Source organism: Lissotriton vulgaris, chromosome 12 (assembly GCF_964263255.1).
Source record: "Lissotriton vulgaris chromosome 12, aLisVul1.2, whole genome shotgun sequence".
NCBI classification, from domain to species: Eukaryota; Metazoa; Chordata; class Amphibia; order Caudata; family Salamandridae; genus Lissotriton; species Lissotriton vulgaris.
This window is the reverse complement of record NC_141700.1, coordinates 22,519,942-22,541,111: the sequence shown is the minus strand read 5'-3', so window position 1 is coordinate 22,541,111 and position 21,170 is coordinate 22,519,942. Positions and strand designations below refer to the sequence as shown.

The 21,170-nt window shown below is 48.7% G+C and overlaps 2 protein-coding genes across 2 annotated transcripts in view; one reads left to right on the top strand and one right to left on the bottom strand.

The window, feature by feature from the left end:
- Positions 1-8,696, bottom strand: part of FCHO1 (FCH and mu domain containing endocytic adaptor 1) — a 275,051-nt gene extending 266,355 nt beyond the window's left edge. Inside the window, exon 1 of the mRNA XM_086946797.1 lies at positions 8,605-8,696. The gene's annotated coding sequence lies outside the window, so the exon portion shown is untranslated. The remainder of the gene's footprint in view (positions 1-8,604) is intronic.
- Positions 1,207-21,170, top strand: part of LOC147673095 (uncharacterized) — a 152,415-nt gene continuing 132,451 nt past the window's right edge. The window contains exon 1 of the transcript XR_015302597.1: positions 1,207-2,271. The gene's annotated coding sequence lies outside the window, so the exon portion shown is untranslated. The remainder of the gene's footprint in view (positions 2,272-21,170) is intronic.

The following is a 21,170-nucleotide window of genomic DNA, read 5'->3' as shown; positions in this document are numbered from 1 at the left end:
CTCTGGCTCCACCCATAGATCCAATCCTTGGGTTATTCCCGCCCTTGATACCCCGCCCACTGTTAACCTACTTTTTTCCCCCACTTCGACCACTGTGTTAGACTCAGCATCCCTGGACCTGTGATGTGCCGCCGCTGCGGGCGCCGCATGTGCCACACATTTACGGTGCTGGGCTTCTGCATAAGGGAGCTGGCCATTATTGTATCCCTAAACGTGGGCACGTTGTCAGTTTGACATTGACTACACGTAGAGGGACTCTAAGTTTCTTTTCAAAAATATAGCTAAAATTTGGACCTATGCATTTTATTTTGTATAAACTAATTGATTTTGTGTAAAATTTAGCAATGCCCGGGGAATTCTAGTAAAGTGAGCACCAATTGGCGAATCACTAGCGTGTGTGATTGCTGCATTATTTATTACTAACTTTGACGTTGTGCTTTAACTTTGGATAAAAGTTATCATGAATTCTAGCACCAAGAAACTAATATTGGTAAATATGTGTGCTACAAATAATCCCCAACATACACTGTGCATACAGTATATTTAATCTGGTGCTTTAATCATAGGCTGTTTTAAAGTATTCTGATAAAAATTGAATCGTGCTGAAGACCGCCTTGATTGGTGTTGGATCGAGGACCCGGAAGTCTGCACACCTAGCAGACAGAGATAAAGCACCTTGTCAGAAAGTTTATCGTTTTCCCTACAGGTGGTGTTTGTTGGCCTGTGGCAGGGTCAGTCACATGACCTGGATTCCTGGCATTTAATTGAGTCTATCCTAGTTTTGCGCCCCAGTGTTTCGTGTGCCCCACCTGGCACACATCATGTCGGAGGATGGTGATGGCGTTAACATTTTGCCCCCCCTGGAAAAATGTCTGCGGACGCCCAGGCTCTAGGCACCCGGATGGGCGGGTTGGTGCCCACAGCTTCCATTAAAGCAAGTTACCTAAAGAAGAAGGGGGGTGAAGGAGCGCAGAAACCAGGGATTGCCAACTCACAAGCTCCCCTCGTGTCTGCCCAGACGGGAGGTGAGCAGAGGGGGACATTCTAGAACATTCTGTCCCAGAAAAGGACAGTCAGAGGATGCACCCCCCAGGAGCAGCAGGGGGGGGGGTGTCATAGGTGACGAGGGCACTGGAAGCAGCTGAGACCAGGCGGGTATCCGAGTAAAGAGCCCGGCCGCCCCTCTCCGCTTTCACTTCTCTGTTTTAAGCACCAGTAAACATCAGCTCAGCGCCTCGAACCCTGGAAGGAAGGCTGTCATAAAGACACGACCAGCATGAGGGTCACAGAGAGCTGCAACCCGAGGCGCTATACTTTGGGAGGAAGGCTGTCTTCGAGGCACTATCGAGAATGACCCTACACGCAGCTCTGTCACTGCAGAGACACCCCAGAGTCGGGGACGGGACGGCAGAGAGCACACGCTTAAGGGCGGGGAGGTTCATAAAGACACCACCAGCATGAGGACCGCAGAGAGCTGTAACCCGAGGCGCTATACTCTGGGAGGAAGGCTGTCTTCGAGGCACTATCGAGAATGACCATACACGCAGCTCTGTCACTGCAGAGACACCCCAGAGTCTGAGACGGGGAAGGGACAGCAGAGAGCACACTCTGACGGGCGGGAGGTTCATAAAGACACCACCAGCATGAGGACCGCAGAGAGCTGTAACCCGAGGCGCTATACTCTGGGAGGAAGGCTGTCTTCGAGGCACTATCCAGAATGACCCTACACGCAGCTCTGTCACTGCAGAGACACCCCAGAGTCGGGGACGGGACGGCAGAGAGCACACGCTTAAGGGCGGGGAGGTTCATAAAGACACCACCAGCATGAGGACCGCAGAGAGCTGTAACCCGAGGCGCTATACTCTGGGAGGAAGGCTGTCTTCGAGGCACTATCGAGAATGACCATACACGCAGCTCTGTCACTGCAGAGACACCCCAGAGTCTGAGACGGGGAAGGGACAGCAGAGAGCACACTCTGACGGGCGGGAGGTTCATAAAGACACCACCAGCAGGAGGGCCGCAGAGAGCTGTAACCCGAGGCGCTATTACTCTGGGAGGAAGGCTGTCTCGAGGCACTATCGAGAATGACCCTACACGCAGCTCTGTCACTGCAGAGACACCCCAGAGTCTGGGACGGCAGAGAGCACACGCTGACGGGCGGGAGTCATAAAGACACGACCAGCATGAGGACCGCAGAGAGCTGTAACCCGAGGCGCTATACTCTGCAGGCACCGCCCCGACGGAAGCCCGAGCAGCGCATTCCTGGCACGGGTGAGTTCACTCCAGCTCGGCTCGTGAAGCGCTGCGGGATTACAACGCGCCTGAGGCCACGGAGCGCAAAGTGTGGCCCGGGGCTGCATACAGAACACGATTGTGCGGCCGTTCACACCCGCAGCAGTGCCTGGGCACTTCTATGGTGTGGGGTGAGATGTGTACATATCAGAGCAAACACCGTCTTCTTGCACAGCAGAGCCCAGCCGTGCTGCACAGGCGGAACTGCAGGGCCCACTCACTCCTTCAGCCTTCCGGAGTCTACACATGAAGAGTGTGTGGCAAGCGCCAATAAGCACACCAGCCTCGCAAGGCACTATTGGGTGGCACGCACCTGGGCACGAGCTGATGAGCAGACATGTGGCGCTTTCATGTGGACATGCCAACCTGGCCCCACACCTTCAGTGAGGGTCTGAGAAAACACTATGGCAAGACCTCGAGGGACACTGCAGGAGTCCACAGAGGTGTTATTATAAATCGGAGGGTGGGGGCTCCCCCAAATCCAGGAAAGTATCAGCTCGGGGCGTAAACCGTCCCCACCTCGGGCTCCCTGGTGGGGCCTGTACTGAGGGTTTACATGTATCGTGTTTTTCCCTGTCTTGATGTTTTGTTTACATGCCGCACGCCTGCCCCCGGAAGGGAGTGCTGGCACCGGAAGGAGGGGTCTTCACCCGTCCCTGAGGGCTCCACCCCGAGGCTGGTAGACACCGAGGGGCCCCACAGCTCGCACCCGCCCTGCTGGAACACACATTCCAACATGTAGCAAGCAGCAGCTACAACAACGCAAAGTGGGTTCTTTCCAAAGACCAGCACCCCAGGCACGCGACTGCAAGAGAAACACTGTTCCCGCCCAGGCACGGGCTGTGATCAGTGTTACAAACCCGGCACTTGTCACAGTGTAGACACATCACAAGAGCTGGCACCAGGACGTCACCCGAGAGCGGATGCCCATGGCTCACGACTATCGGGCTTAATAATGACCCCTCGCCGCTGCTGGAGGGGTCCCGCCAAGCGCTTCAAGCACCGCCATCCGCACACAGCGCTGTCCACGGAAGGGGGACATGCGGCACTTTATTATTGACCTCTGCCCACCCCAGGTACCAGGACCTGCTCATCATCTTCTTATCACCCTAAAACCTGTATCTAAATGGTTCTTATATATATATATACATACATACAAATACACATACATACATATATACATACATATACACTGATAAAATAGAGCTTAAAATGACGTAATAGGTGACATTGTCAGCTGCAACATAACATTAAAAAAAAATACTCTAGATAAAGTTTTCAAGACGAATCATTTCATTATCTATTTTTGAAAGAGGAGAATAACCGGTTTTCTTAGAAAGGAACAACCTGAAATTCTCACTGGGAAATAATAAAAAAAGATGTTATTAACTATGAATTCTGGGTAATTGTTTAATGCAACCCTTGCTTTCTTTGCAGCTACAAATTCATGGAATGGATATTACTTGTCCCTTTTCTTACCCCCTTACCTTCTATGCCGCATAGGACACGCGTCTTTGTTATTCTATGCTTTATTTACTCATTTGGCCATGTAAAATTGTATTTTTATGTGTCGTTGTCATTCTATGCTCTAGTAACACACCTTTACTGTGTGACACGGTTTGTTTCCCTATGTTTCACTATGCCCCTGTAACTGATGTAATTTGTAACCTGGAACTCACTGATACTCATGTAAAGCGCTCTGATACACCTGGGTCTATCCAGCGCTATATAAAACTCTCCAAATAAATGAATGAATATTTCAGCATAAAGACCCTTTTTTAGATCAGGCAGCCACAGGAGTGCACCATCTTCTCGAGGCAGGCTCCTGCATATGTCAGGCTCCCCTTGTCTGTGCTCTGGGACTATCCGCTTTAATATATGAAGTAAAACCAGCCACGGTGGAAGGAGTAAGCAATTGGAAAAGGAAGCTTAGGACGGGCCGTGTCTCGTGAACAGAGATTAGGTTGGTGTAGATGCTTAGGGCGAGGAGTGTCATGTCTGCACCATCTTGTATTATGCCTTTTATGATGCACACAAGACTGTGTGTAAAATAGGGGTAAAGATGTACATAGAGGAGTGTGTAAGAGCGCAGACAAGGTGCATCAAACTGTGAGTGGGAAAACTTTGTGATGGCTTTTACGCAGTGGCAACGGACAAACACGTGCTGGAGAAGCAGGTGAAAAACAATGTAAGCAGTACATGGTACCCAGTTGGCAGGGCATAGCTTTACGGAGTAAGCAGTGGCGACGTGGGCAGGATTTTGGAACACGAGGTAGGCAGAGGTAATGAATCAGAAGCATAGGTGTGGAAATGTGTGAACAGAATTCAAAGGTTGGGGGATTAGAATGGAAGGGGAGAGTTGTGTGAGTGAGGGAAAGATACACCCTGCAAGCAAGGAAGGACGGCTGGAGGAAACAAGTGGGCATAAGTATCAAGAGTTAGAGGGAGGGGAGGTGGCGATTTAAGAGGATAACAGCCGAGATCTTCTTTCTAATGACTTACCTTCCATGCAGCCCTGATGTCTCCCACTCTCTTAATAGTAATCCTTTGAAGACAAAGTTGATTTTTTCCTGCATGCGTGTCCCCATGCCGGCCTTCTAACCAACTCCCGACATTCATTTTATTTCTCTTCCTCAACTCCCATCCTTGGCATCTTTTTCGATACACCTTTCTAGTTCTTTAACCGCATTGTTCCGAAACCTTATACTTTTTTGGAATAATATGGTCTGTTCAACATTTTGTTCGCCTTTCTTGACGCTAAGGGCCTGATGTTTCAAAGGGTTTTGCCCATTCTGTGTCTACGGGAAAATGTGTTCATGCATATGGCCCTAAGTGTCTACAGGGAATATGTTGATGCAAAAGAGCCTCAACTCCTTATCGCCAACTCTTCGATATTTCTCAGTCTATTATTATTGACACTCAATGTTCCTATCCGTCTTGTATTTAATTAACTCCCTCCAACTGACTATAATTCTCTTCCTCATCCAGCTCTATCCCTTTCCTTATTGTCCCCTTTTATATTCTCTAGACCAGTGTTTCCCAAACTGTGGTACCCGGACCCGCAGGGGTCCGTGACACATTTCCAGGGGTCCGTAGGCAGCAGTTTTAAAAGCACAGCAATCTTTCTTGTATAATTAGTAGAGTTCGAGCAACAATAAAAGTGTCAAGATAATGCCAGTGATTAATGTACCTGCTGGAGAGAGAGGAGAGTTTTGTTCAGTGGCAGCTTTGATTGAACTAATGTAGCGCAGAGGGTTAATGTGCCTACTGCAAAGAACGTGTAACATGCATTTTAAAAAGCAGATTTTATGTGCATAGGTCCTTGGTTACTGCTTTTGTCACAGAGATTCTTTTGTTACTGTGCACTTTATAAGTGACAATCGTAATCAAGCAGTAGGACCTATAAACTGTCATCAAAGAGCTGCTTGCAAACTGCATGGTACCAGTAGTAGCTTATGTTTTTCCCAGTCATTCATTATCCTGATGCTGCTAAAAAGATTTCTTTGGGACGAAATACATTTTTCATGTTAAAGTCATTACTAGCCACTGTGTCATGTTCTGAATCCTGAGTGTGTGCTTTTCCAGACCAACCACTCTTTAAAAATGCCTACCAGTATGAATGACATGTGAACACTACACTTTGTAGTCCCCTTTACCTTCTGTAACAATTTCTATACACTGATTTACATGTATGATTCATTGTCTCTATATGTGTGTGATGCAAAATGCTACAATGGCATGAGAGATGCTATAAAACAATGGAAATACATGTGACATTCCTTTAATATAAAATACTAAGGGCCAGATGTGCGACCCATTTTTATATGAGCAAACGGGTTCGCGAACCCGTTTGCACATGCAAAAACCTATCGGGCCACGTACATAGCCTATTTCGCGAGTCGCAATTTTTTTTCCGCGTTGCTAAATAGGTTTTGCAACTTGCTATTTGGAAGGGGCATTCCCTTCCAAATAGCGAGTCTCAAAACCATGTACAAATGTTTTGCGACTGCAATTGCGGTCGCAAAACACTCGCAATTATCACCTACTTCAATGAGATAGTAATGTATTCGCAAATGGGAAGTGGTCCCCAGGGGACCCCTTCCCCTTTGCATATGCATGCAAAATTATTTTTTAAGGGCAGGCTGTGGTCCCAGGGACCACTGCCTGCCCTTAAAAAATGAAACAAAAACGTTTCATTTTTTTTTTTTAAATGCATGGAAAACGGGCAACATTTTTTTTTAAACTGCTTTATTTAAAAGCTGTCCCAGACATGGTGGTCTGCTGAGCCCACTAGGCCACCATCCCTGGGAGGGCTGGCATTCCCAAGGGCCTCGCAAATTGCGAGAGGCTCATTAATATTAATGAGCCTCTCAATTTGCGACCCATTGGGAATCCCAAACCGTGTTAAACACACTGTTGTACATTTCATTTAGCGACTCAAAATTTGCCACTCGCAATGGGCCGCCAATTGCGGGGCACTAAATAAAATGGTCATACATCTGGCCCCAAAATCCTTAGTACTTTTAGTATTTGATTTGTGTGCACGTGTGTTTTTTTTTAAATTACTGTTTTAATATTTGAAATGTAACTCATACGGATTGCTTGGGGGTCGCCGGCTTCCAGTGGTGACTCAATGGGGGTCCTCAGGAGTCAAAAGTTTGGTAAACACTGCTCTAGACTATTCACAAGCGTTCAGAGCCTTTACTCTCAACCTTTGCTCTGTCACTCAAACGCCTTGTCGCCACCCTGTCTCAATCCAACTTTTGTTCCTTTTATTTGGTTGCTGCCTCCTTTGCTATTTTCCCCAAATTTTGCATCCTTTACTTCTTCACCTTACATTTGTCATGTATCTGCGAAGTTCTACTTTCCCCATTTTCTACTGTATTTATGTACCAGAGACATTTTTTAATATATCTCCAGGTCCGAGTGCTCAATGTTTACTATTTGTCAATACACCAGATGGCATTTCGTCTTGGGATCTCAAATGAAATGCCGTCTGATGTATTGACAAATAGTAGAAATTGAACACTTGGATCTTGAGGTTAAGGGCAATAATTGTAAAAGCCAGCCCGCGAGCAGCGATAGCGTTTGAACTGCTCCTGACATTCATTCATTCATTAGTGCTCATGAATAATCAGGTTTGGTGGATTTACAAGTCAGTGAGGGGGGGCAGCCTGATTATTATTTCCCTCTTATGCTCCTTTTTGTGCATCATTTTTTTATATGCCCAGTTCATGGTGATGTAAGATAGGAAAGCATATAGGGTTTTAAACTGGGGGGGGTACATAAGACCAGAACAGCAAAGGAGGGCACGAGGAATAGGCTATGTACAGGGGGAATAAAAGACAGATCCAACTAATCGGGAAAAGAGAGGGCTGCGAGGAGGAGAGAGGGAGTCGATGGACGTGATTTGAGAATGTTAGTGGAGGCGTGAGAGATAGTGGATCCGTAGGGGGGGGGGGGTGGATTGTCAAAGTAGGTGGCAAATACATGTGATGGAAAGCACAGGCAGTGCATAACGGGAGATGATTGGGGGGGGGGGGGGGGTCAAGTCTCCCACAGTTCAGACATCCGTTGGCCTTGGGCTGAATGAGGGTCCATTGGAGGTGCGTGAGGGTCCATTGAAGGTGCGTGAGGCCCCTGAAGGGTACACGCCGGACCCCGAGGGGGTGTAGGAGACACAGGGAAGAGGTCTGCATGGATCATGAATGTACATTTGCCAGCCGGATTTTAAGAGGGGGGGGGGCGGGTGTTTGTGAATGGGGGCAGTGGGGAGAGGAGGAAAGGATGGGTATTGTGAGGGGAGGTTAATTCGTGGAAGGTGAAGGGGAGGTGTGTATGGCCGGGTAAAAGCAAGAACAAGCCAGGGATGCTGAGAAGACACATAACGGAAGAGAGGAGGGATCTGAACCTGGGGACCGTGAGATTCAAAGTGGGGGCCGTGGGTGGTGAACACGGGGAGGAGGGAAATGGAAAGTGATGAAGGCGGAATGACAGAGGTGTAATTGTGGGGGGGTTGTAGGTGGGTGAAGGAGGCCCGGATGCACGGCACACTCTGAAAGCCTCAAGCGAGGCACATGCAGAACCCCTGATGCAGGCAACTGCAGCCGTGATCCCGGCACCCCACAACCCAAGGGAGCCCTGAAACACCCCCCCCCCCCCCCGTTCTGCATTCGGACCGGCGACAGCTGTCTGCATATCCCAGTGCATGCACTGACCTTGCTCGCACCTTCGGCTCAAGCAAGGCCCATGCATTGTCCCCATCGCACCCCATGGGCTGTAATATAGTATGGAGCCGCGCGCGCGCCCTACCTCTCCCGGGCCCGGAGCTCGCGCTGGCGGCGGCGGCAGCCTCTGTACGGATGGGGAGCCCAATCCTTAGATTCCCGACGGCTCGCGCCTCAGGCCACGCCCACCGTACCGCCCATTGGGCTGCAGCGCACCTCAGGCCGCGCCCCCGCACTGACAGACGTCACCAACGCCCGCCCGCAAGCCCCTGTAAGATTCGCGCACTAGGCGGCCATCTTTAACGAATGTGCAGGTCTCCTAATGTGGGGGGAGACATAGGTATACAAATATTATTTTATGGAACTATATTTCATAACAATATGCGTAGATATATTTTAGGTATTTTCCTACAATGTTGTTTGATTTATGTATTATTAATAAAGTTAAGTTCAATTTATCTTGAAGAACTATTGTATATTGGATTTCTATAAGTTACTTGTGCCATGCTAAGGGGAAAATAACTCCTTTCAGAAATGGGTGCCTCCTAATTACTTTCAAGTAACCGGGCCCATCATGAGTCCTTCTATTTAAGTCCTGTTTTGGTTTCTCTGCACTCCGTGGACGCGAAAGAACAGGAAAACATGGGCGGAGAGATCATCCTGGACACACCCCCTGTGGCTGAACCGGATTGGTTTAAATGTGAGCAAGAGAAGGGCGGACAGGAGGTCCCTGGTATGGTATTGGTCCTTCTCTCTGATTGACGAGTGGGAAAGATAGAAGGGTGACGCTACGAGCTTTTTCATTTGAAGAGAGCCGGGATGTTATGTTGGGTTATTTTTGGATAGTTCATTTGCATATTTAAAGGAACAGTGCTTGTGAAGAAGGGGACTCGTAGGACCTCGGTTACAGTTTTCACTCTGTCACATATGGTCAGGGCCATTGGAATCATGCTGCAAGAAAAGGCACATTATGCAGCATAATGCGCTACGTTTTGCGACCGCATAACTTCATTTTAAAACTTGGCAACACTGTTTGGGCATTGATTGGACTCCATTAGAATACATTTAATACCCAAATTTAGCACAAATCAACAGAAAGTTGACCATTCCAGCTTTACAAAGGGCCTTCCACCATGCGGCACACCTGTTGCTGCATTTTTAGCAACATTTGAACCGTTTGAGATAGAAATATTTTTGGGTTTTTTAAAATCTGCAGATTATGTAGCAGATGATGGATTATGTGTCAAATGAAAATTATCCAAAAATCGCAGTTGCCGCACAATCGCATAATTCCAGTGGCTCTGCATATGGTTAATGAAAATTGCATAGAGTTAAATGAGTGATCATCAAACTAAAGCCACTCCCGCATTTGTTTGGAGGTCTTTTTTTACTGTTCCACATGTACAATACTATGGATAATGGTTTATCTCGCCACATTTAGGCCTTGTTTGTAGATTTATATATCTGAAAGAAACAGATTAGTGTTAGATTCCTTAATTTAGAATATCCCCAGGCGTCAGACTGTGTCGATTGCAACCGAATGATGTTGATTACCGACCCCCACCACCGGTGCCTGTATTGCCTTGGGGCCGACCATGATGACAAGTCGTGCCCCGACTGCCGGGCCTTGACGTCGAAGGCTAGGCGGGAGCGGTCCTGTAAGCGCCTCGAGCTCCGGCAGTCGGGCCCGCGCCATTCACGGTCCAGGTGGAGGTCGAAGGACCGGTCGCGGGGCCACAGTCATCGAAGCTCGTGAGTCGACACCATTCGTCGGGCTCAAAGTCCTCAGGTAAGAGGCACAAGAAGTCGAAGAGACGACATCGCTCTTCCGACTCCTCCCGACGCTCGAGCGATGCGGCCGGGGTTTCGGGTGACACCGCCCACGCGGCTCCGCCGGAGCCGCAGGCGCAGCTGCCAGCTCTATACCCGCCGGTCCCTGGGCTGAACGCAACGCCAGAGGAGATCGATGCCTTCCTCATGGCCATGAGGTCGCTCTCTCCTCCGTCGGGTCCCGCTGTGGCGCCTTCGGGCCCCGCAGCCCCGACTGGGAGCCCAAGCGGTCCGGGTGCTTCGGCCCCGGCGCCGTCGACGACTACGGTCCCGACGCCGCAGGGCCCCATCGGATATGGATCTGGATCCGGGTCGCCGCTGGTCGCCCTTAGGACCCCGCCGCCGGCGCCGACCCCCAGGGTGTCTCCCCCGACACCGTCCCCGGACGACATCGTACCCGGTCCTTCCCTCGGTCCGGATCCGGCGTCGGACCGGCGTCACTCGACGCCACATTCGGCGACGAGAAAAGAGCAATTCTTCTATGATCCAGCCCCATCCTTTGAACCTGACTATCAGGAGATGGGTGGTGAGGGGGATTAGGAGGGGTCTGAGGACCCTCAGGCACGGGAGTGCCAGTCGTATCAGGACTGGGTAGTGGATCTAGGGGAGGGCAGTGGTTTGGACACTTCACCCGACACTGGCTTTGTCTCACCTCCTACCGTGGCTACGGAGGAGGGGGCTGCTTACAGTGTGGTGTTGACGAGGGCGGCCAAGGCCTTGGCTCTTGAACTCCCCTTTGCGGCCGTGAGGACTAACCTCCTCACCAAGGTCCTTAAACCGCAGGTAAGCTCTTCGGAGCCTCTACTGCCTTTAATTAGGCCCTTACTGACGTTCTGTTGGGCACTTGGTCCAGGCCTGTTACAGGTCCCCCTGTTGATCGGAACGTGGCCAGGCGCCACCGCCCGGCCCTGGGCGACCCTAGCTTCCTGTCCACCCACCCCACCCCGAGAGCCTGGTTATCCAGGCCTCTAACTCCCAGACCGCATCCCCTACGGCTCCACCTGATCGTGAATCCGAAATGTATGAGCAGTTCGGTAAGAAGCTGTTCTCCTCACTCAGTTTGGGGTTGCGGTCGGTCAACACCGCTTGCCTTTTGGGCCGTTATACCCACTCTCTGTGGGACACGGTCGCGGACGTGCTGCCAGGTTGCCCAGAGGAGGCCCGGGTCAAACTCGCTCAAGCCCTTGCGGAAGGGCGAGATGCAGCACGGTATTCTAGCCGATGTGGGCTGGATACCACGGACTCGCTGGGCAGGGCGATTTCCACAACAGTGGCGGTTCGCGCCACGCCTGGCTAAGTTCCGCCAACTTTTCGGCTGATATCCAGAATTCCCTCATGGACATGCCGTTTAATGGCCGTCGCCTCTTTGGCGACAAGGTAGACAGTGTGCTTGAGCGTTTCAAGGACTCCACGGCTACGGCCAAGTCCTTGGGCCTGTCAGGCCAGCGTCAGCAAACTTCTGCCTTTCGCTCCTTTTGTGGCCAAGGAAGAGGCGCACCCTCACATCCTGCCAGCCACGGACCGCAGACTAACATCCAGCGCGGCAGCGGACGTGGTAGGGGACAGCAGCCAGGCCAGTCCACATCCACCCGCAGCATCCGCCTCAAAGCCTTCCTAGTCCGAGCTTTCAGGCCCATTCGATGCCAGTGGGGGGCGAGGTTCGCCATCACCTCCTCCACTGGTGCACCATCACATTGACAGGTGGGTGCTGCAAATCGAACGAAGGAGCTACTCCCTCCCCTTCGAGGAGACCCATCCAGCCATGCCACCGCAATACCACTGCGTGTCGGGGGATCACTTGCAACTTCTGCAAGAGGAAGTTACGGCCCTCTTGGCCAAGGGGGCCATCAAACGCGTTCCTAAGCCAGCAGTAGGGTGTGGTTGTTACTCCCACTTTCTGGTTCCCAAGAAGGACAAAGGGGGCCTGCTTCGTATCTTGGACCTGCGGAACGTCAACGGCTTCCTCTGGAAGGAGAAGTTCAAGAAGCTGACTTTGACTCAGGTCTTAGCTGCCCTAGACCCTGGAGACTGTGAAGCGTGTATTGTGGGGCAATGGATGAACCATGTGTTCTCTAGCGTTAAACAACATAGTGTGCGTACTAATACAAATATGTATTGGTCTAACTTCAAAAGTCTTAGTCCAATGCATAGACCCCGAGGACAGTAGAGAGTACCCAAGCAAGTATCGGGAGCGATTAATTAGATGAAATAAGATTCACATACGAGAAATGTGAAACATAAGAAGGCCAAACAGGAATGCATACTCTGGCATTAAATGAAATACAAAGAATATGCTATAAGGAGTTTTAATATAAATTCCGGTGTATAACCATAATTAGTTTGGGTGTAGACTCAGTGGGAAAGTGCATTGTGGACATAGAGGGAACGTATGTGATAATTTGGTATAATAGCTTTAATTGCTGATGTCTGTGTACTGGATGTATACATATTATTGGGAACCCTCAATAAATATCTAGACATATGAGGGGGTGAGAATGCTGAATATCGAATACATAAGGGAAGTCATAGTAAACTGGGCGTTTTGAGCGTTCTCATGTTACGTGTCTTATACTGAGGTCCGGGCTGACACATTGACTTTGTTTTTATCGCAGTTGGAACTTATCATGGCTCCACAACTGCAATGAATGAGGACGACTGTCATCTATAATAGTGGGAAAGTAGATTGAGCATTACATTGGGAGGATCATTATCTAAGGTAAGGTGATAGTCCACGTATGCGTTGGAAATGATACGAATGGTTTTAAATAAATGTAAAAATAACTGTCTATTCTATACAACATTGTTATTTATCTTTATAGGGAGTTTTGAACGTCATAGGCGTCGGTAGATAGAGAATTGTATAATTTGGATTTAGGTGAGCATTTCTTAGAGATGTGCTTCACAGTGCACAGAGTTGGATATTGAGCACTTGCACATGACTTTTGGAGCTATGGTTAGTTTTCAATTCAGGGCCTATATTCCCATTTTTCATCTTCTTTCTGTTTTTGGGACAGTTTTGGTTATGTTTTGGTAGAGCCAGGTCACTTGCATGGTTCCTATGTTGGTGGTCTTGCGTGGTGGCTGTTCTTTCTGCACTCTCATGCGTCATGTGTTTCAGCACAAATATTGGCTGCGACGCGTGAGGCATAATAATAAGCGTCATGGTGTGTATAAAGCAACCATTGATGGGTGTGTCACAGATGGTTTTACACAAAATTGCATGAGGTGATTATAACATCTAATAAGATGGATGGAATAATCATAAACAAATATGTACTAGAAATAATATTATTGGAAAATAGACTGTAATTTATTCTTTTATTTATGACTTGCAGCCTTGAGAAAGCCCATAGGTGGCGAAACGCGCGTTGGCTGTGAAGAACCTTGCTTTAAAAGGAATAAAATCTGGAATTTGTCTACACTACGTGATTCCTTTGGATTAAGAAGTCGTGTCTGTGCGTGCTAAATGCACATGGATAAAAGAGACTATTTATGATGTGCACTGATGTGTTTTTTTTTTGATAGACCCTGGAGACTGGATGGTGGGGTTGGACTTGCAGGACGCTTATTTTCACATCCCCATCCTGCCGGCCCACCGGCGCTACCTGCGGTTCACGGTAGGCCACGAGCACTTTCAGTTTACTGTGCTCCTCTTCGGCCTTACCAGCACCCCTCGGGTGTTCACGAAAGTGATGGCGGTGGTCGCAGCAATCTGCGGTTCCATTCTTCCTTTATCTCGATGACTGGTTGTTGAAGGCGGGCTCGCCCCAGACAGTCGTCAGCCACCTCCAGACTACGGCTGACCTCCTGCACCTGCTGGGGTTCTCCATCAATGTGCAGAAATCACACCTGTGTCCCTCTCGGAAGCTCCTCTTCATCGGAGCGGTTCTGGACTCGGCGCGGTTTCGGGTTTATCCTCCCGAACAGCGGGTTCGGGATATTCAGGCTCTGATTCCGATCTTTCAGCCTTTATCTCGAGTCTCGGTCAGGTTGACGCTGCCGCTTCTGGGACTGATGGCCTCCTGCATCCTTCTGGTGCATCACTCCAGGTGGCGGATGCGGGTTCTGCAGTGGGACCTGAAGTTTCAGTGGGCCCAGCATCAAGGCAACCTGTCCGACCATGTCCTGATCTCGGAGGGCACTGCAAGACAGTTGCAGTTGTGGCTCACGGACCGCGATTGGGTCAGCAGCAGATCCCTCTCCCTACCCCAACCGGAGCACGTAGTTGTGACAGATGCGTCCCTCCTGGGCTGGGGGGGCCACATGGGAGGGGTGGAGATCAGAGGCCTCTGGTCTCCTGCGGAGTCCCGGTTCCACATCAACCTTCTGAAACTACGGGCGATCCGACTTGCACTGAAAGCATTCCTCCCCTCTATCCGGGGGGAGTGTAGTGCAGGTGTTCACGGACAACATCACTGCTATGTGGTACTCCAACAAACAGGGCGGGGTGGGGTCTTGGACCCTGTGTCAGGAGGCTCTGCGCCTCTGGCAATGACTGGAACATCAGGGCGTGACCCTGGTGGTTCAACACCTGGCAGGTTCCCAGAACGCCAGGGCGGATGAACTCAGCTGTCGGTGCATGATGGCTAACGAAAGGCGTCTGAACTCGGACATGGCGCAAGGTCTCTTTCAGCAGTGGGCAGAGCCTTGGTTAGATCTATTCGCCACAGAAGAGCGGGCACAATGTCATCAGTTCTGCGTGTTGGAATTTCCAAAGCGGCACTCGCTCGGAGACGCTTTTCGTCGCGAGTGGAGCTGCGGTCTGTTGTACTCCTTTCCGCCTATACCACTTCTGCCCACAGTGCTGAAGAAGATCAGGCGCGACCGGGCCCAAGTCATCCTTGTGGCTCTGAACTGGGCCCGAACATACTGGTATCCCGAGCTACTCAGCATGTCAGTCGATCCCCCGATTCGTCAGCAGGGGATGGTCCTCCACCCGAACCTGTCCAGTCTCCACCTCCATGCGTGGAGATTGAGCGGTGAAAGTTGAGGCCATTTGACTTGCCACCTGAAGTCTGTGATGTGATTCTGGCAGCCAGGCGTCCCTCCACAAAATCGGTATACGCCTGCAGGTGGAATAAATTTGTGGCACCGTGCACAGCAAAGGCTGTGGATTTTCTTTCTGCCCCCCTTTCAGAGGTTCTCCTCTTTCTTATTTCTCTTGCCCAGCAGGGCTCTGCTCTGGGCACTATCTAGGGCTACCTCTCTGCCATTTCAGCCTTTTTAAGGCTACCTGATCAGCCTTCTCTTTTCAAGTCCCCTGTTGTAAATAGATTCTTGAATTGCAACACTGACAGGTTTCTTCCTGTTCCTTTCGTGATGCCTCAGAGTACTTGAACCTTGTTCTTACTTATTTGATGTGCGCTCCTTTCGTGCCACTTCACAATTGCCCTCTTCGTCTTCTCACTCTTAAGACTGCCTTCCTGACTGCCATCACCTCTGCCAGGAGAGTGAGTGAGCTCCAGGCTCTTTATTTCAAACCTCCTTTCCTTTCTGTCCATCGGACAAAGTTGTCTTGAGAACGCGTCCCTCTTTCCTGCCCAAGGTATTCACAGCCTTTCACATCGGGCAGTCCATCACCTTGCCCACCTTCTTTCCACTTCCGCATCCCTCGAAAGAGGAAGAGAGGCTCCACCGTCTGGACCCAAAACGTGCGCTCTCCTTCTATCTGGACCGCCCACACCAGTTCCGGGTGGACGACCAGCTCTTTGTTGGTTACGTGGGCACTAAGAAGGGACGGCGGTGCACAAACGGACAGTCTCTCGGTGAGTTGTGTTGTGCATCAAGGTATGCTACTCTTTGGCTAAAATGGAGCCCCCTAATGGGCGAGGGCCCATGCTACTCGGGCAACAGCGGCTACTACTGTCCTGGGTCGGGGAGTCCCCTTGCAGGACATCTGTCAGGCAGCTACGTGGGCCTCGCTGCACACGTTTGCTAGACACTACTGCCTGGACAGTCAAGTCTGGAGAGACAGCTTTTTCTGCCGTTCTGTTCTCCAGGACTTTCTTGTGTGATTATTGGTTCGCAGACCCACCACTGGGGTTGGTATTGCTGGGGTATCTATTCTAAGGTAAGGAATCTAACACTAACCTGTTTCTTTCGTGTGAACAAGTTACTTACCTTTGGTAACGATATATCTGTAAGAAACAGTAGTTAGTGTTAGATTCCTTACCGCCCCACCCATCCTCCCCGTTCTACGAACCGATATCTAGGGTTAAGGTACATCCCTTTGAGGGCCCAAGTTTTATGGCACCAGTGTCCGTTTTTATCATGGCTCTGCGTTCCTGGCACGGAAAAGCTGTGTATAAGAACTGACGCCAGCGCTCGAGGGCGGCGTCTAAGTACTCTGGCCATGTCATCCCGACGACAACGACGCCGACGACGGACGTGGAGCCACAGACGACGCCTACGACGCGCAGGGGTACTGCTACGCAAAACTTTCTGGATCCAGTCTGATGCCTGGGGATATTTTAAGGTAAGGAATCTAACACTAACTACTGTTTCTTACAGATATATCGTTATCAAAGGTAAGTAACTTGTGCAGAGCAGCTTATCCCTCATAAGAGTATCCAGGCCCTACCATGGGCACAAGAGGGTTCATGATTTGCCCAGAATCACAGGATGTTGCGCTGACAAGAAGACTCTTACTCGGATGGATCCCCAGCTCCAGAGTCGGCAACTCTGGCCACTGCACCACATCCTCCCCCCCACCTCTTCTGTCCGGTTGATTCTATGTCATTAGGACACAGCTTTTACATTAATAGGTTTTGATTTACCATAGTGCATTCTGGGGGTTGTAATTTTGGTTTAGTTGCGCCAATTGGACCGACACACCTAATAACAATGATATGCAAAAGCTGAGTTCAGGAATGGAGACAAGGTGGCCCGTTGAGCTAATGAGTCTCCCTATGTATGTTGGATTTTTGGGACTTGCCCTAGTGGTAGAAGGCAAGTAATTAAAAGGTGGTTTGCCTGTGCCTCGGCACTGACTGGGCCCACAAACCACAACACAGTTGTGCCAGTTTTTCTACACTTGCAGTGCTGCATTTCACTGCTAGCCTCAAATAGATCAATGGGGACAGGGATAAGCATTCGACACGCCACTGCATTTCCCACCTCACTTGAGTGCAAAACTCTTAAAATTACCCCCAACAGCACTGTTGGAATCTGCAGCTGGAGGATTCACCAACTCATTAGTTGGCTATTGTCCATCAGCATCCTGCACCCATAATCCTCATCACTCACATCAGTGTTTTTTAAGCATCTCAGTTCATCCGAGTGGCGACTAGAACATCAAGGTCACATTTTTCAGGTCTTCCTCCCCTCCCCGGCTCGGTTTCGAGTGCCTTCGGTAACCATCCGCACAGCTAAATCTCAAAATGTAAGAGCTAGTACTGCAGTCATCAATAAGGTGTTGTTGCCGCGCTCATCACCCGACGAGACGTACCGCCCGCCACCGGACATAGAGAGCCCTGCCAATTATCATTAGGCAGGGAGATCTTTTAATCTCTTGAACACCACATCATAGATGATCAAGAAATCCCCTATATTTTGGAAAATAGAAAAGAGAAATACCCAACATTTTTAGGTTTAAGACTGTATCAAAGAAGAATATAGATCAAAAAAAGAGCAAGTTCAACCTAACATCTGAAAAGAAATAACTAGAGTGCAATAGATCCGGAATCTAGATCTTCAAGACCGTTCCCTATCAGGACTCATCTACACTAAAGGGTTCCGGTTGGCGGGCTTAGATCCTTTACACATCTATATAATCAGCTATATCATAATCGACACCGATAAAAGAGAAATTGAACATTTAATTTTAACCAACTATCCTCCGCTGACATTTCCATTTAATATTGTGTGGCTGCTCCAGGAAGAAGGCGCTGGCCGCCGAAACGCGCGTAGAGATTGAATCTTCATGCCACCTAGCCAATTTATATTTTTATGTCTGTTAAGTGTTAAATTGTGATTGTTAACTGTACTATGAGATTTTTATTGCTATTTTGTGTCATATAATGAACCCTTTTTACCTGTGTTAACTAACTAATAAAACCGTGTTTTTTAGCAGCTGTAGTCCATTTGTATATATCCTTTGACCGTAAAGTAATTCACTGTGTTTAATTGCCTAGGTTGTTATTTCTCAAATATAAGCATTCGACACGCCACTGCATTTCCCACCTCACTTGAGTGCAAAACTCTTAAAATTACCCCCAACAGCACTGTTGGAATCTGCAGCTGGAGGATTCACCAACTCATTAGTTGGCTATTGTCCATCAGCATCCTGCACCCATAATCCTCATCACTCACATCAGTGTTTTTTAAGCATCTCAGTTCATCCGAGTGGCGACTAGAACATCAAGGTCACATTTTTCAGGTCTTCCTCCCCTCCCCGGCTCGGTTTCGAGTGCCTTCGGTAACCATCCGCACAGCTAAATCTCAAAATGTAAGAGCTAGTACTGCAGTCATCAATAAGGTAAAGTGTACCTGCATAAAAGACCAGGCAGCAAGAATAGGTGCTGTAAGTTCGCAATCAAGGACAAAGAGTCAATGGTCCAAGTCATTCTGTTCGCCAGGTAGCTTGACAAGTATTCTATTCTTTAAAAAAAAAACAGAAAAGGAGAGAAATACATGACCATCAGTATTATTGCACAGTGGCTCTATTTGGCTAAACTTATACAGAATATAGTTCAAGCTCCAACTACATAACAAAAAGGAGCGTGAATCTTGCTTTGTATACCACCTGATGCTCACATGGCAATGTAAACTATCCTGGCTACGACACCATTGGAAATATCCGGCACGCCCTTTTGCTAGGCCCCATATGGAAACTCTGCGTTGAATGACTTGAGATGTACTTTACTGCCACAGACATTGCAGAAGAAATCTAGAGACGCATGCTGTTACACCTTGCTGGAGCAGGCATCTTTAGGCATGTTGATTTTTGAAGTTATACCTCATCTCAGGCTATCACCAACTTCTATCGAACCCAAAATCCAGGTACATCACCACCTTCTCCACTCCTCTAGGTTAATGCTGATACAAAATACTTAATTTTGGCATTTTTAGTGCAATAAATGTATTTCAGAATGTAAATTGAGAAGTCCTGGATTGACTCACGTGTATTGTAACCCTCAGCAATGACTTTCTAGTACATATCAGAACCATAGAAAAACATCACCCCAGACTTCAAAGTGTCCTCCATCGATTATGGGAACGAGGCTTCACACTCAACTGCATCAAACATGAATTTTTTAAACCTACCCTCAGTTTTTATGGAAACTAATTCTCAGTCGGGGTATAACTTCTGACTCATCCAAAGTTGTAGACATAAAACCAGCACCTAGTCCCACGTCTGTGTTACAAGTCAGGAGTCCCTGTGATATTACGACTGATCGTGGAAGGCTCATAAGGAATCTCATCTCCTTGACAGAAACTGTCAGAGCTGACCAAATCTACTACCACTTAAAGCTGGATGGAGGTGCATCAGGCAACATTTCATCCAAAGGACACACTGCCGGCAGAAACTGCACTTCAGTATTTTTATCTGCTAAGAGATTCTGAGCTGTCAGTGGATACTAGCCCCTCTGGGTTATCACAGAGGCATCCATTTTGGGAGTGGGCACCCCAACACTAGCTGGGCCTTGATGCCTACCAAACAATAATACTCACACATCAAGAAAGAGGCAATAGCAATACACTGGAGGTGTTGTTACCCCCCTTTTTAATTTTATGGGCATTCATTTACTGCCAGTTTGGACCACAAACATTCAGTTCTTTTATTTATAGGGTCATCGTCGAAGCCCTTGACACAGCTTGAGACGTGCATTCTTCAACTGGAGGAGTACTCATTCTCAGTAGCTTATCTCTCTTTATCCCAGAATCCCAGGACTACTTATCCAGAAACCCCTAGCCTGCTACAGGTAAACAAATGGAAAAACCATTTAGACTGAAGATTATATCAGCCTGATCATGGAACGATCCTACTCGAGGGCCATGTCTCTAGAAGACATTCAAGTTGCTACTGAAAAAAATTACAGTTTGCATCATCTGATCCAAACTAGCCATAATGAAACATGGAGCTCACTGATTTCAAACCCGTCCACCTGCCCTCCTGAGGCCATTCAGATTCTCAAATTGTTGCATAATGTAAGAAATTAATCTGAAGGGATGTCAGAACAGTCCCTTTTGAGTGGGACCTATCTAGACCTACCAAAAACCTTTGCACTGAATATGGTCCCTATAGCCCATGCCAGGAACCAATTAAAGGTCAAAATTAAGAGTGGCTTCTGTGTAAAGCATGGTTTCCCTGGCTTGATAATAATGTGAAAGCCATTGTAGTTGCATGTTCTTACTGTCCAGCATCAGGACCACGTGATCCCCAGGCTCCAATAATCAGCTAAGAGATCCCACTAGATCCATGGATGACCCCAAGTGCAGATTTTTTATCTTTACAAGATGGTCACTGTTTGAAATTATTGATAATTTCTCTAAATACCCTAAAATTGAGATTGTTATCGCTAAACCAGCAAAGGAGCTGGCCCCCAAACTGGAAAAAGTAATGGACATCATTGGAATCATCGTGGAGTTGAGAACTGACAATGGGCCCCTATATCCTAAAGAGACTATTAGTTATAGATTCCTTACCTTAAAATTACCCCCAGGCGTCAGACTGGATCCGAAGAATTTTTTCTCAGCAGTACCCCCCTTGTCAGTAGGTGGCGTCGGTCAACTCCACGTTCGTCGTTGGCGTTGTGATCGCCAGAAAGACGTTGCGGTATCCACTTAGACGCCGTCCTCTGGGCGCTGACTTCAGTTCTT